General features: G+C 49.6%; 1 protein-coding gene across 4 annotated transcripts in view; it reads right to left on the bottom strand.

The window, feature by feature from the left end:
* The window catches only part of BCAS3 (BCAS3 microtubule associated cell migration factor), a 3,943,855-nt gene that overhangs the window by 2,298,941 nt on the left and 1,630,510 nt on the right, over positions 1–14,404 (bottom strand). The window lies entirely within an intron of this gene.

Raw genomic sequence — 14,404 nt, 5'->3', positions numbered from 1 at the left:
GCCTCTGGTGGCAGCAGCACCATAGGTGACACCCCATTGATGGCAGCATGCTCCGACACAGAAGACGGGGATGTCGAAGTCAGATCCATCCATGACCTGTCCCATTCCCCCTGTCTGTCCCATCCCATACAACATGAGGATACCACGCAGGGGCACCCACAAGACGACTGGCCATCCCCCACAAGCCCTGTGGCAAGGCAACATGAGGTCAACAGCCTCTCTGTGACACCCCCGCAAATGGCCATGGCCCAGCAGAGGCAACAGTCCCTCGACCAGTTAATCGTGCAACAGCAGCAACTGGCCACGCTCCTCAAGGACCATGCCGATGAATGTGGGCGCACTAAGGCAGACATAGAAACATCAACTGAGACACTCAGGGCAGAAATGGAGAGAAGTACAGAGACACTAAGGGCACAAATGGAGAGAAGCACCGAGAGCCTGAGGGGGGAACTGCATGCGACGTCCAAAGACGTATGTGCCGAACTTGCCGCAGTGCGCCGTGTGCTCACTGAGCTCTCACAAACCCTTAGGGACATGCTTGGACGTGAGCAGGCAGACACATCATCCGTTGCAAGTTCCGTCCAGGGCAGCCCCCAACGTAGATCTGGGAGGAACCTGCGCTCCACAGGCAGGGGTGCCCCTGACACCCGCAGAGGGGGCTTGCAATAGCGACAGCCCACTGACAATGAGCATCTTTGGACACTGGTGTTCGGGGGGGAGGTAGGAGGGTGGAGGGGGTGTGTTGGGCTCACTTGGGTGGCGGGTCGATAGGGTGTTCAACATGATATCACATATGCCATAAACAGTGCACGATCAACCAATGAGATGTGTGGACAATGATCTTTGTGTACTAGGCCATCATAGGCGTACAGTCCATATTGTGCATGTACCAGACACACACAGTGCCACGAGTCCCGTGTCCATGTATCAGCCACCAGGCGTGAGTGCTAGAAGCATGCATCAATGAGATGCTGACGAATGTCACTGCCCTCCGGTGCCTCGCAGACTCCTTGAGGTGCTGCCACATCCCCACCCTCATCATGACCATCATCAGGTGCTTGCAGTTCTGCGTCAGGGGGCATGGGCACATTTCTACGTACGCACATGTTGTGGAGCATGACACATGCCATGACCATCTTTGCAACCTTCTCATGGCGGTACAGGAGTGCCCCGCCAGACCTGCTGAGGCAGCGGAAACGAGTCTTCAGTAGGCCGAATGCCTGTTCAATGACTACACGGGTACGTGAGTGGGCATGGTTGTAGTCCTCCTCATGCTGGTCCCGTGGGTTCCGGACTGGTGTGAGGAGCCATCTCTTCAGTGGATACCCAGCATCACCTGTATGTGGACGATACACGTATGATGTGGAATGCCATTACTACGTACGCACACCCCCCCCCCCTTCCTGCCAGGTCATTGCCGCATCACATACCCCACATCATCATGCATGAAATGAGACTCACCGAGTAGCCAGGATCTGTTCCCTGCGTGTCGCTCCATGTAGCGTGGTATAGTAGAGTTCCTCAAGACCATAGAATCATGGGTTGATCCAGGGAATCTGGCACAACAATGTGTAATGATCCTGTTGGAGTCACACACCATTTGTACATTCAGGGAATGAAATTGTTTTCGGTTGCGGTACTGGGCCTCCATGGCATGTGGGACGACCAATTCCACATGGGTGCAGTCGATGGCACCAATGCAACCCGGCATGCCGCCAAGTGCATGGAATCCCACTTTTGTGTTGGTAATTTCCTGCTCCGAGCGTGGTAGAGAGATGTAGTCGTCTGCGTGCTGCAGGAGGGCATCGAGCACTTGCAATAGTGTCCGTGAGAACAGTGGCTGAGAAATGCCATGCAACTGTCCGACTGTGTGCTGGTAGGTGCCTGTGGCCAGGAAGTGTAGTACAGACACCACCTTCAGTAGGGGTGGGATGGCGGTTGGGCTATCTATCATGCTGATAAGGTCAGCCTGTGTCATGTCCACAATGGCGGCTATGGTGTCCCGGTTCAAACGGTAGAGGGTGTGGATCTGCTCATCAGTGAGGTTGAACGGATGTGCTCGGAGGCGTGGGATTGCGGGCTGCCTGCGTGGTGGTAGTGGCTGTGCTGGCGGCCCTTGCTGGCCCTGCCTTGGCCTCCTCCTCCTCCTGCATCTCCTCCGTGCGGCCGGTTGTAGTTGGTGTTCGTCTTCTTCTTGGAGTTGGAGTACTTGCAGTGCTATCAGGTCCCCCAGGGCCAACATCGCGAGTCCTGCCGCTAGCATTTCGGAGTGGGTGTGGTTGTGGGAGGAGACTGGGTGTGCAATTTATGTGTTTTCAGGCTGTATGGCCTCCACCTGTGGTGATTCATTCCACCTGTGCAAGCTGCTCTCCCCTTTGGCCGAGCACGTCCCGCACACGACGCTGCAATTCGAGGAATGGCATCTTGCTATTGCAATCATGTATTTGTACCCGATGGCCGTGTAACATTTGTTAATATGTACATTCGGCTATGGTCCCATTGTTTCACATACAATCTTTGCAGTCGCGAACAGACTTGTGATGGGTCAGTGGAACGTAGTACTCGAGTAACGGTGGGCCCTCATGCATCACTGTACCAAGTTGCAACGACGGGCGGGGCGTCCCATTAGTGGGTGATGGCAGTTGCCATTTTCACACACAGCCGCACTAGATGGATTAATTTGTGATTTCAAACGGCCACAGATGCCTTTTCGACGTGATGTTGCAAATGAGGAATTCGAAGGGTGGCGCTTTCGGTTTTCAGCTAGCGGCGAGGAGATGCCCACAGGTCTGACTGCAAATATAACGTTCTATTGTTCAATGTCCTTGAGACAGGGGCCATGGCGAGGAAGCAATGATTGATATGAATAGTTTGGGATGCGCAATAGTGACGTGGGCGATGAGGCCGGACGTTCCCAAATACATGTTACTTCACAACACTGGAATTACGGGCTGGGGCACTGTGGATTTTGCAGGCTGCATAACGCACAGACTCAATGGAAATTTCGAATGTTTTGTGAGTAAATATTCAGGCGTTTTTATAACAGGATGAGGGAATGATGAATGGATGCATGGGCAGGTGATTTGATACAGGGTTTGCCATGTACAGGGCTTCTTGGAATCTATCCGCCTCCCCTGCGCTATGTGATGCAGGGCTGCCATAGTGGGACCATCGTCCATCTGGCCTTGTTGAGCCCTCCCTGTCTCGACGCGCCTTCAGACACTTGTGTCCATGCACGTTAACATTCCCATCTGATGGAATCTGTTTTGACAGACGCATGCACAGGTACACTCGTTTGTGATGGTGTTTACACCTCGATATAGATCGTTATGAGTCGCAAGTGGTTTTGGGGTGGTGATGATCCTTTCGAGTGGGCTAGCATGCATATGACTGTGGATTTAGTGTGATCATTGAAGTGAGTTGTTCGAATGTAGTTCTGATGGCCATTCTGTTCTTTTTCTTTTCTTTTGGTTGACAGGTATCTCCTCCCCTTTTGCCACTGCCATCTGTATGCCACTCCTGCAGATGGCGTTTACTCCCGACACCTGCTGCTTCGTGTTAATCAGTGGAGCAGCATTACGATCTTATGGGACGATCGCCAATGGGCCACATGCCCTTACGCAGTACTAGTGGCTCGGAGCAACATTTCGGCCTTTCAGCTGGACTAGTGCCTCCCCATTGGGACGGCCCTGCGGTTCTGTGCGCTTCCATGTTGCCTTTTCGTACGTGAATGTGGCTCTGTGTACCATGATGGAACAGGGCGTCACACAAGTAGTAGCTGGTCATTCCTTGCGGATGCAGCCCACAATGGTGATATGTGTTTTGGAGTTCATGGACTAATGGCTGTATGGGCTTGGTGATTTTGTTGTGCATTAAATTTCTATTCTGATATGGGCCGTGTAGCGTTCTTCTTTGCGAGTGATGTGGCATATTCCTATTTGGGGAGCGATGTATTGTGAGGAGATCTGCATTGGGTTCCAGCTTCGGAGTATAGTCGCGTGGTACTGTGCTGGGCGCGTTTGCCTACGGAGCCCAGTGAGGTCAGGGATGGGGGCTGCCAATATGACTGTTTGAATGTTGTCATGCTCAGGGGCGGGGGATTGGGTTTTGTGTAACAGATGCCGGTCAGCCAGGTGGACTGGTGGAATGTTGTGATTTTCGGAATATTGCTGGTCACAGGTGCCTGTTTTTGCGTGCGTTTCTGGGGGGGGGACTGTGGTCATGTCCATTGGAATGGCTTCTGTATTCGTGCCATCTGTGCCCTGCAGCTCCCATTGGCCCCTCTTGTGATTCTTTTGTTCGTTGGCATGCATGGGTGACTTGTACATTTCACTGGTTGCATTGTGACTTCATTGCACCTACGGGGAGTTGTACTTTGTGGGCAGGGAGCGGTGTACAGGCACTCAGTGGGGCCGTTTACGGTTGATTCGCGATGCCGTACTTCTCACCATGGCGGAATGGTGCTTTCCACCATGCTTGATGGCGTTAGGTACATGTCCGCTAGGGTCGGAATTCGCGTACCCTTGCGCCATGGTGGTATTTACGGTTTGGCATGGCGCGCGCGTACTTGGTGCAGTTAGCGTTGGCGTTCACTACGGTGTCGCTAATGGCTTTGTACTTTGCGGTGACGGGTCATAGTCGCACCGAGCGCTATTCGATGGCGGTATTGCATTTCCGCCATCGTTTTCCGATTTCCGCCAGGGTCGTAATGAGGGCCATAGTGTGAAGAAGTCCCATGTTGTGGGCCGGCAGATGCAACTGAGAAAGCATTGGGTGCCGGTGATCACCAATCACTACATGATGTAAGCCAAGAGGGGGTACATTGTGCAGTCTTCAGGTTCCGCAGTCCACCCATAGCCTGCTATACAATGCTGTCTCAACGCTTCAGTTCCTGTTATCAGCATTAAGAACTGTGGGTCCAAGGCTTCACATCAATAGGCCCCCTTTTGAAACACTGGACCATCAGTGGTCTGAAAGTCTAGGGTCTTTCGCCTTCCAGGAAAAGGAAGGCTGCCTGAATACTAAAAAAATAAAAATGTTAAGGGAATTTTTTCAATTATATCACTATAATGACCTCTGCGACCCCTCTGCTGCAAATTTGCGCTGTCGCATTGGGGTGTCAAAGAGAACGGAGACTGAGTTCCCCTACTCTGTTTGTCAAAAGTAGAAAAGAAGTGCTTTGATCACACCTTATTACTGCGCCAAAATGAATTTGATGCTGATTCCAAAAGTACTTAGTGGTTAGGTAATTGGTAAGTTTTATTGGTGGCCCTTTATGATAACATTAACGCTAAAGAGTGACACCGCAGGATATGCCCTGATTTGAGAAAGGCACCTTGCCGAAACACGGGTTATCATAAAGGGTCACCAATAAAACTTGCCAATTACCTAAGCACTAAGCACTTTTGGAATGAGCATCAAATTCATTTTGGTGCTGTGATCAAAGCACTTCTTTTCTGCCTGAATACTACCAAAGAGGCTGGGCCTCATTTCGAGTCCGCCGGTAACCGCGGCGGTAAAACAGCCTGGTTACCGCCGGACTCGTATTACCATTCCGCCTCCGTGATTCCCGGAATTACCTGGGCATTACAACCCCGGTTTTCCGGGAATCACAGAGGCGGAATGGTGTTAATCCCCATTCCCATTGAGTCCTATGGGACTCAATGGGAATGGGGATCATGGAAACACCGGCAGCATCTCGTAATGCTGCCGGTGTTTCCTCGTCCGCCTGCAGGCGGGCGGTGTTAAACCCGCCAGGTCAGACCTGGCGGGAACATCACCTCCCGCCTGCAGGAGTTGTGATCGCCCGGCATGGAAACAACGGTGGCGGCGGGTTTACCGCCACCGTTGTTTCCATACCGGGCGATTTGTAATGAGGCCCACTGTCTCCTGCATATGAACAAATGCCCCCCCACCCCTTTAAGAAAATCAATGCAAGAATACAGAAAAGCCATGGTGACAAAAGACTTCCTGGAGAAGAAAAATATGCTTTGTGATCATGGAGGCAAAAGGGATCACTGTTAGGATGGTGCTGAAATCACTGGCCTTGGCAGGAGGAGCCTTTGACTATCAGAAAATGGGTCAAGCAGAGAAGTGGTCCATGTACATGGCTGCCAAAACCTCTGATCTGGGAACTGAAACCGTGCGAATATGCAGAGGTGGGTTCTCGCAGGAAAGATGTAGCTCAGAAATGCAGAGAGCATACCTAGAACCAGCAATACTGCTCAGAAACAGCAATAAGTGAACATTAATATGGCTGCTAGACTTAATTAATGCTCAGTCCACTGAATGGAATTCTATACACCTATCAAAAGTAGAATTCAAACACAGTAAGGCCAATTGGAATTCTCGGCTTCTCCAGAAGCACGGCTCTGGGCAATTATGCAATCAGGGGAAATCGGTGGGTAAACATGCCCTATAAAAAGCACCAGGAGTATTTGGCAAACGTGGAAGTCAGGAGTTGAAGTGTGCAGGAGAGAGAATGCATTGTACACTGGCAAGGAGGACAAAGATTGGAATGAACACAGTATTGAATAGAAGAGTGGTGAGGAGGGAAGGACAGACATAGAATGGAGGTGCAGAAAGGAGGCATAATGGAGGAGAAAAACTAGGAGGAGAGGAGACACAGGGAGCAGGAAGGAAATGTAAAGAAGAACAGGAGATCAGGTGGAGAAAAGGAAGAAGCGGTGGCGACAATAAGAACCACAGGAGGGAAAGGAAGAATTGAGGCGGTACAAAAAGGAGAGGGGCTGAGTACCATTCTACCGGAGAAAGGGGAAAGAAGAGAGCTGGTGACCCTGAAAGAAAGTAGGTGACATGCAGAGCTAGTAAGGCAAGTGACCCTAGAAAGAAACCCTGATGGAGAACCAAGTATTAAAAAAGAGAAAGGCGGAGAGAAGGCACAGGAAAGGAAGTGGATAAGTGTCAATAAGAAGGGAGTTATGGGTCCGCTAGAGGTGAGGCAAATCGTCCAAGCAGACAGAAATAGGGACTACCACAGATGGGTAGGGCAGAAAGGGTACCAAAAAAAGTGGGATTGGGAGTTAGCTGGGACAAGGAGGGGGGGGAGGGGGCAGACTCTGGATAGACACTTCTAGAGCGAGACTATTGGCCTGGTTAAGGAAGGCAGACCCTAAAACTCTGATTTAGCTGTTCTGGAATAAAGGTTCGGAGAACCCTGGGGTTCTAGAGTCTGACTTTGAGTTGATATTAAAAACATCAAGGACAAGAGGCAGACATCTGATATGCAGGATGAGAAGCAGATGTACAACATACGGACCAAAAATGCACCACCTCCAAGAAAGACGAACAGGCACTTAAAACCCAAAAGATATGGTCAACTCTGAGGGAGAGAGGGAGGGACTAAAGTGCTACAGTCTAATGAAGAATCATTTGTTTTATTTGTTTGTGGAATCCAACACCATGCACACAGTACTTTCCTGAGGATGTGCCATTTCCATACAAAGCCGTTTCAAAAGATATTAAACAGACAACCTAAAGCTTGAAGGAAACTTCTACCAAATAACACCTCCTTTTCCTGCCATTCTCATCTCTTATGAACTCCATGCCTGTTACTTGATTTCAATTTATTGAGGTCACATAGATGAGACACTTCCCTCTGAAGGGGTGGTTCATTTGCTGCCACTCACTGCCAGGTCTGACACCCCAAGCATTCCTCTGATCTCCTCTAGTGATGGCTTTTTAAAAAACCTGCTCATAGGTTCACTGAAAAGAATGATCATCTATAACCAGAATAGGCTTAAACACCCGTGACGGCATGGGGGGCGGCAACAACTGGTCTATGCAAACATGCCGAGTCTAACCTCTTAGGCTGCCCACATGAAATCCTGATAAATATCTGAATTTCAGTGATCAAATTGATGAGGAATTTGCATTTTTAGCCCTCTCAGCGGTAGTGAAAACCAATGTCACGCTCAGAGAGCAGAGAGTGAGGAGGGAACAGCAAAGGCCGTCCGTCGTGGTGCAGAGGCACCATTTTGCTGAAAGGCCTGGTGAGGCCTCAGGGAAGCGAGAGCCGGAGCCCTGTTGAGCTGCCCGTCGGGAGTGCCTGGCTGCGGCAGTGGGAGGGACCAAGACAGCGCTGGAGTGTGATTGCCGACGCAGCCACGGAGGATGGAGCAAGGAGCATGATCAAGAGCCAAGCCCCTACAAAGTTGCAGCACTCGGACCCCTGGAACCTGCAACAGGGCTGTGAGCGGCAACCCCCAGGCAGTGGGCAGCACGGAGGAGGTGAAAGGAGCTGTTTGTACTGTGCACAGAGCCCCGGCAGGAGATGCTGTTGGAGGAAGTGCCCGCGGGGCCGGGCAGACTCACGGTCCCGCTGGGAGCAGTGTGGCTTTCAAGGGGCCCAACATCAGGAAAACTGCTTCTGGTAGCGGCAGCGGTAGGTACCCTGCGGCAGCAGCGAGGAAGTGCACAAAGGTTTGGCTTTCGTGCACACATTATTTTCCATGTGCGCAACTGACTAACAAGCTAAGCCACTTTGTGAGCATGCGTATTTAGTGAACTATCATCTCTGAAGGGTGTTGAGAGGAATTTCCATTTCCCAACCACTGAATTCTTTGAAAATGAGTGTAAAAGGTGCATCTCACACACTTTTTCCAAAGATACAGGGTAAAAAAACAAATATTTTATAAGTGGCTATGAAGAGTGCTCATCAACCAGTCCAAGACTTCAAGATGTGCCACATTACCTAACAAAAGTACTCCTGTGCAGAAAATAATAATACGTATATGCACAGAAATATTGTATGCTCGGTTTAAATAGGTTTAGATGTAGTTATTCATTTGTCAACAAAGCTCAGAGACAATGCAGAAACTGTTTGATGCCACTGGAAAAAACGCTAAAGTTAATTACTAAAATCAAATATCGCTTATCATTACGGATGCAGTTGGCAAAACATTCAGGCAGGATAAAATATTTGCAGATGGAATAATGGCAGCTAAAAGGAATGCGGCAGAAAACATGCCTAAAAAAATGAATGTGCCACTTTCATGAAGTAATGCAATGGCCAGTAGAACATGTCTCTCATGATGATACTGCATCAGATTCACTGATGATCAACATTCTTGGGCCTCTGCTTCCACATTACTTTGTCCGGTGAACAGAGCTTTGACAACACTTACTCAAAATCGGCTGTATAGCCAAGAGGCATACGCACCACCCATGTTTACTCCTTTAAAAACATGAAAATGAGCCCAACAAAAAAGGGTAACAACGAGCATATAGGAGGATTGTCCCCGCTTCTACCCACAATGATCCATTTATATTTTAGAATCAGTGTCCAGAAGAGCAGTGGCATAGGAAAGATCTTCAATAGTATTACTGCCCAATCTCAAGAAGAACTGTGAGGGGAAAGAAAATATTTTAATAAGCAAAATGTATCCATATTGGCAAAGCTAATTACTTGTTTACTCCCTGAAAAATCATTTGATTTCAAGTAGGGAGTAAAATCTTAGCAGTGCCCTGATGTAACCATGACGTAGGAAGTGAAATGACAGGGCACATAATACAGCCTATAGTTTTGCCCACCGTTCCGCAGCACAGCATAGACAAAATTAATTCTTCCTGACGTTGCTTATGGAGACCCGTTAAAGAAAATCACATATATTTGCTTTTTAAGTTAGTAGCAGTAATGCTCAGAGGTGCAACAGATTGAGTGCCTTCTTCTGGAACGAGGGATCTCGCTTCTGCAATTCGCTGTTATCAGTTAAACAAGATGCATAGGGATGCTGGTGGCTAGAACAATAAGCACATATTGAAAAGCCCTCAGAAGCTGAGCAAGGAAAGGAAAAGAAGGGTCAGTTTCCTGCTACTGGAGTTTTCTATCCTTTAGCAAGCAAACAACACATTTTCTTTGCTGTAGAGTACTGCCAAGACGCTCTACTTGGTTTCTGAAAGTTGCTGATTTGTTCTTCAACCTCAAGGAGTGTTCACATGTGCCCCCCCACGCCATCCTGTGCCCCATCCTGGTTCCTGTGCTAGCCTCCAATACTAGTTAACAGGGGGCTGTAAAAAGTGAGGGATTGTAGCAGTAAAACATTAACTGGTAGATTTGCATACCACAATACGCTGCAATCAAACCATATTTAAAGCCATACCATTATTCTAATGGCAGTTTAAGAAATGTCCATGAACCTGCATGTACGCAATTATTTTGAAGTGCATTTAAGACTTTGCAACATGCTCTTCCACACCACAGCACACACCTACACCTGAGCATCCCCTTGCCCCCCCCCTCCTCTTACCCTCCCTTCTCTTTTGCCGGTCACACCGGATGAGGTCACTAAACAAGTCCGATCCATGAAGGCTTCATCAAAACAGGAAGACCCCGGCCCCTCCAAAACCATTAAAAACACTATAGACACCCTTGCCCCAGCCTTGGATGATCTCTGCAATCTCTCCTTTTCCACCGGAGCTTTCTCAACTGCCCTGAAGCAGTCCCTTGTACACCCTCTGCTAAAAAAAACCTCTGCCGACCCCTCCATTCCGGCAAATTACCACCCTATATCCATCACTCCTTTCTTGGGCAAACTCCTGGAGAAACTGTCTATCTCTCAGCTGACCCTCTACACGGAGTACATTGGTTCTTTCCACGACCATCAATCTGGCTTTAGAGCATCCAGAGGCACGGAAACTGCTCTTCTGAATACCTGTGAAGACCTACGCTCAAATCTTGACACTAACACCCCCTCTCTCTCCTCATTCTCCTTGACCTCTCCTCTGCCTTAGACACGGTTAACCACAAATCCCGATAGCATGTCTCCGTGACACCCTGGGAATCACAAGTCAGGCTCTGGCATGGTTAACCTCCTTCTGCTCCGTTCGCACATTACAGGTGGAACTCGGAGCCTTTCACTCGACTATCACTCTCTCAACATGTGGCGTTTCCCATGGATCAAACCTATCCCCCTGGTTCTTCAATGACTATATGGCTGCCGTGGCACGTGTGATTGCCACTTTCATCCCTAACTTCCAGTGCTATGCGGATGACATGCAAATATCTTTCAGGCTACCCTCAATAACCCCGTCTTTGGTCATAGCTCATTGTCCGCTATTCAGTCTTGGTGTGCTGCAAACAACCTCTGCCTCAATGCCACTAAGACTGAGATCATTCGCATTGGGAACCTGCTCCCGCTTTCCCACTTTCGCTCTGGCTGGTCTCCTGTGGCCCTGCACCCGCACCCACCTGCGAAGTAAGAAACCTTGGGGTCAGCTTTGACTCCACTCTCTCCTTCTCCTCCCACATTTCAAACATATCTTAAAAGCCTATCAACTTCAGCTCCTCAGGGGTACTCTACCTTTTCTCACATTCCCCCAGATGCTCACTGTCTCCAGAGCCCTGGTTCTCTCCAGGCTGGACTATTGCAACAGCCTCTTCCTCAACCTCCCTTCTTCTGCCCTGCGCCCCCCCCTGCAACTGATCCAGAACAGAACCGCAAGACTTAACTTGGCCTCAAGCCCTAGGACCACATCACTCTGGCGCTGAAATCCCTTCACTGGCTCCCTGTGGCTGCAAGAATCAAATTCAAAGCTCTTTGCATTGTTCACAAGGCTTTCCGGGGCATGGGACCTACCTAACTGCAACACTGCCTACTAAATACTGTCCCTCACAAGCCCTCCACTCATCTACCTCCAACCTTTTGCAAGTGAGCCGGTTCTCCAAGCAGAGATTTGGAGGGAGATCCTTATCCTCAGCAGGTGCCTCGCTCTGGAATATCCTCCATGCCACCCTCCGTCTCCGGAAACTCCTCAAGACTTTCCTCTTCTCCTCCTCCTCCTCCTCCTCTCTCCCTCTACCCTGCTAACCCAGTTTTGTTTTTCCCTCTCTCCCTCTTCCTTACAGCATGCTGACTGGCTGCTGGGTGCACCTCAGATTCTCACTGGTCCCCGGCATCTCCTCCCGTCCTTTCTCGCATTTGCCCCAGGGCACTACACACCACCCACACTCAATGCACTTAGAAATTAATCCAAGAGAGTGGCTCTCTCTGCACTTACCCCAGCCTCAACCGATCAGATGCACTTGATCCTCCCCCTCCCGGTGACCCTCTGTGCACTTGCACGATCTGTAAGCACTGTGCCTGAAGATCGCCTGTCTGTTCTCCCTTGTCTTCACCCCTAAAATGCACTGTTAAAACTGCATGCTCGCCGTCAGGCCTATTTGCTGTTTCGCAAACTGTTAAATGTATTTTTAACAGAGCCCGCCCGGGGGCACAGAAGGTAATGGCTGGCTGAAGCTTGACTCCGAGCCCCGAGGAGAGCGAAAAGATGAAAATGAGCGTATCCTGAACTATATAGTGGCAAAAAAGAAGTTTTGGGCACTGGAATCAGGTTGGAAGAAGAATCTGCACACACCAACGCTTATAAGGAACTGTAGAGTGTTCTAAGGAGATTGGCCTATCCCCACAGGGAGACACCGAAAATGGCAGAAGGCCGTTCCCTGGGATCCATTTGCCAGTGCGACGCGAAGGCGAGATAAGCCTTGTGCATGGTCGAGCCCCTGAAGCCCACTGCACACAGTGCGAGCCCTGCAGTTTGCCCACAGAGTTTTGGGAGAAATCGTAATTAGGCGGCGGGCACTCCCGAGTGAAGTGACGGAAGGAAGGGAGGAAGGCGTGACCAAGTAAGGCATACAGTCAGGGGGAAAGGAGCCGGCACAAGATCCATTGCGGAACAGAGCCCCCAAGCGGCTGCAAGCGCTGTAGGAGGCTAGGTGGCTGAGGCGGAGCGCAGACCATGAGGAGCAGAGGACAAAGAGGACAGTGTAGCCGTCGTAGAGGAGGCAGAGCCGCGTGAGCAGCGGGAGGTGCACGGCAGACCACTGCACGCGAGGAAAAAGGGGAGCCTCACAAAATCTCCCCATGCTCCCTCTAGCCCAAGGTTGTCCAACGTACGGCCCGCGGGCCACAATGCGGCCCGCCAAGCCATTTTATGTGGCCCGCCAGGCCGTATGTTGGACAATGCTTGAGTTAAAAAAAAAAAAAAAAAATTTTTTTTTTTTTTTTTTAAATGTGCCTGTGCGCAAAACTACTCTGTGCTCTATTCGGGACACACAAAAGAACAAGACGAATGAGAATTCTGAGCGCACACTCACTCTACTAGACTGCTATCAGCATCATCAGTCACAATATTTTTGGGGGGAGACCTGGAAACATTGGCACAAAAGGTGCCGCTCTGTGCTGGATCACCATCCTTTCACCAGTAAACCCGATTCAATCACCATGGCCCCCTTACAAATCCCAGCCATGATGTGATTGACCTGTGGACACATAAATAATCGTATCAATAAACTTTCTCTGCCTTTTTTATGGCGAATGCCAATTTCGCCACATTCATTTGGGTCAATTTTATTGCTTTTTTTTACCACAAAAACCGGTGGCAGAACCCCTGCACCCACACTTTCTATATACCTTACCCAAAATTACCATCTATTTTTTTTTGGTAAAAAAAATGCGGCAAAAAAATGTTTTGTCGAAATTGCCATTCAGCAAAAGTGGGCAATAGCAAATAATCTACACACTCAAGAACAACCTTTCAAAAAATGCTCTCCAGAAATGTATAGAAAGGAAACAAAATCCAAATCCAAATCAATGGGAACCAAAGTTTTCGTTTGTTAGTGGATTGAGTTTGTTCACAAAATGGATTTGAGTACACTTCGAATAGTTGCTGCAGCTCTGGAGAAAATACGAGTGGTGTGATAGGTTATTTATAACGCGCTTAATACCCATGCAGCAGTGATCCCAATCATAAAAGTGAAACAGGCAAGCCCAACAGGTATAACTTATTTTCACTCTTTTGGTAGCGCAGTCTGAGGGCAGCCTATACCCTTCAGGAGAGGTGTGAGCTGATACAGCTGCAACACAAAAAACAATAGTACTATGTTCCCAAAATACCTTAGTTCTTGTCTTTCGGATCTCAGCAGAGCCAGGCTTTTCAACATCAGACCAGAAGCATGGGTGCCTTTGCGCTGGGCTGGGGTCAAGTCGGAGAGCAGCAGCGATGGGCCCCAATGATGCAGTTCTGTTTGGCAGTGGTGCTGATTTGTGGGTAGAAAACGCTGGGAACAGTAGGCCGTGCCAAGTGGATGGCACTGGAAGACTCAGTGACCTCTGGGCCCTGACAAGGGAATACTTGCCTTTGGCGCTGTGCAGGCTCGGCTGACACAACACGGCATATGGTTACGGCAAAGATGTCAAAGCTTCAGCATTGTCATTGAGCAGAACTCTGAGATTCAGGGGTGGTGGAGCGTCGAGGTCCAGGATGATTATGATGGTGTGAATGGGGCCAGCGCTGAGCAGCTACGCTCAGGAGGGCCATGGGCCCGTGTGGGGCTGACAGGCCAGTGGGCAGACTGCAACCGGCCTGCTCTAGCCATCCTGCTATT

The sequence above is a fragment of the Ambystoma mexicanum genome, chromosome 9 (assembly GCF_040938575.1).
Source record: "Ambystoma mexicanum isolate Mex_15411 chromosome 9, UKY_AmexF1_1, whole genome shotgun sequence".
Taxonomy (NCBI): domain Eukaryota; kingdom Metazoa; phylum Chordata; class Amphibia; order Caudata; family Ambystomatidae; genus Ambystoma; species Ambystoma mexicanum.
This window is presented reverse-complemented; position numbering and strand designations above follow the sequence as displayed.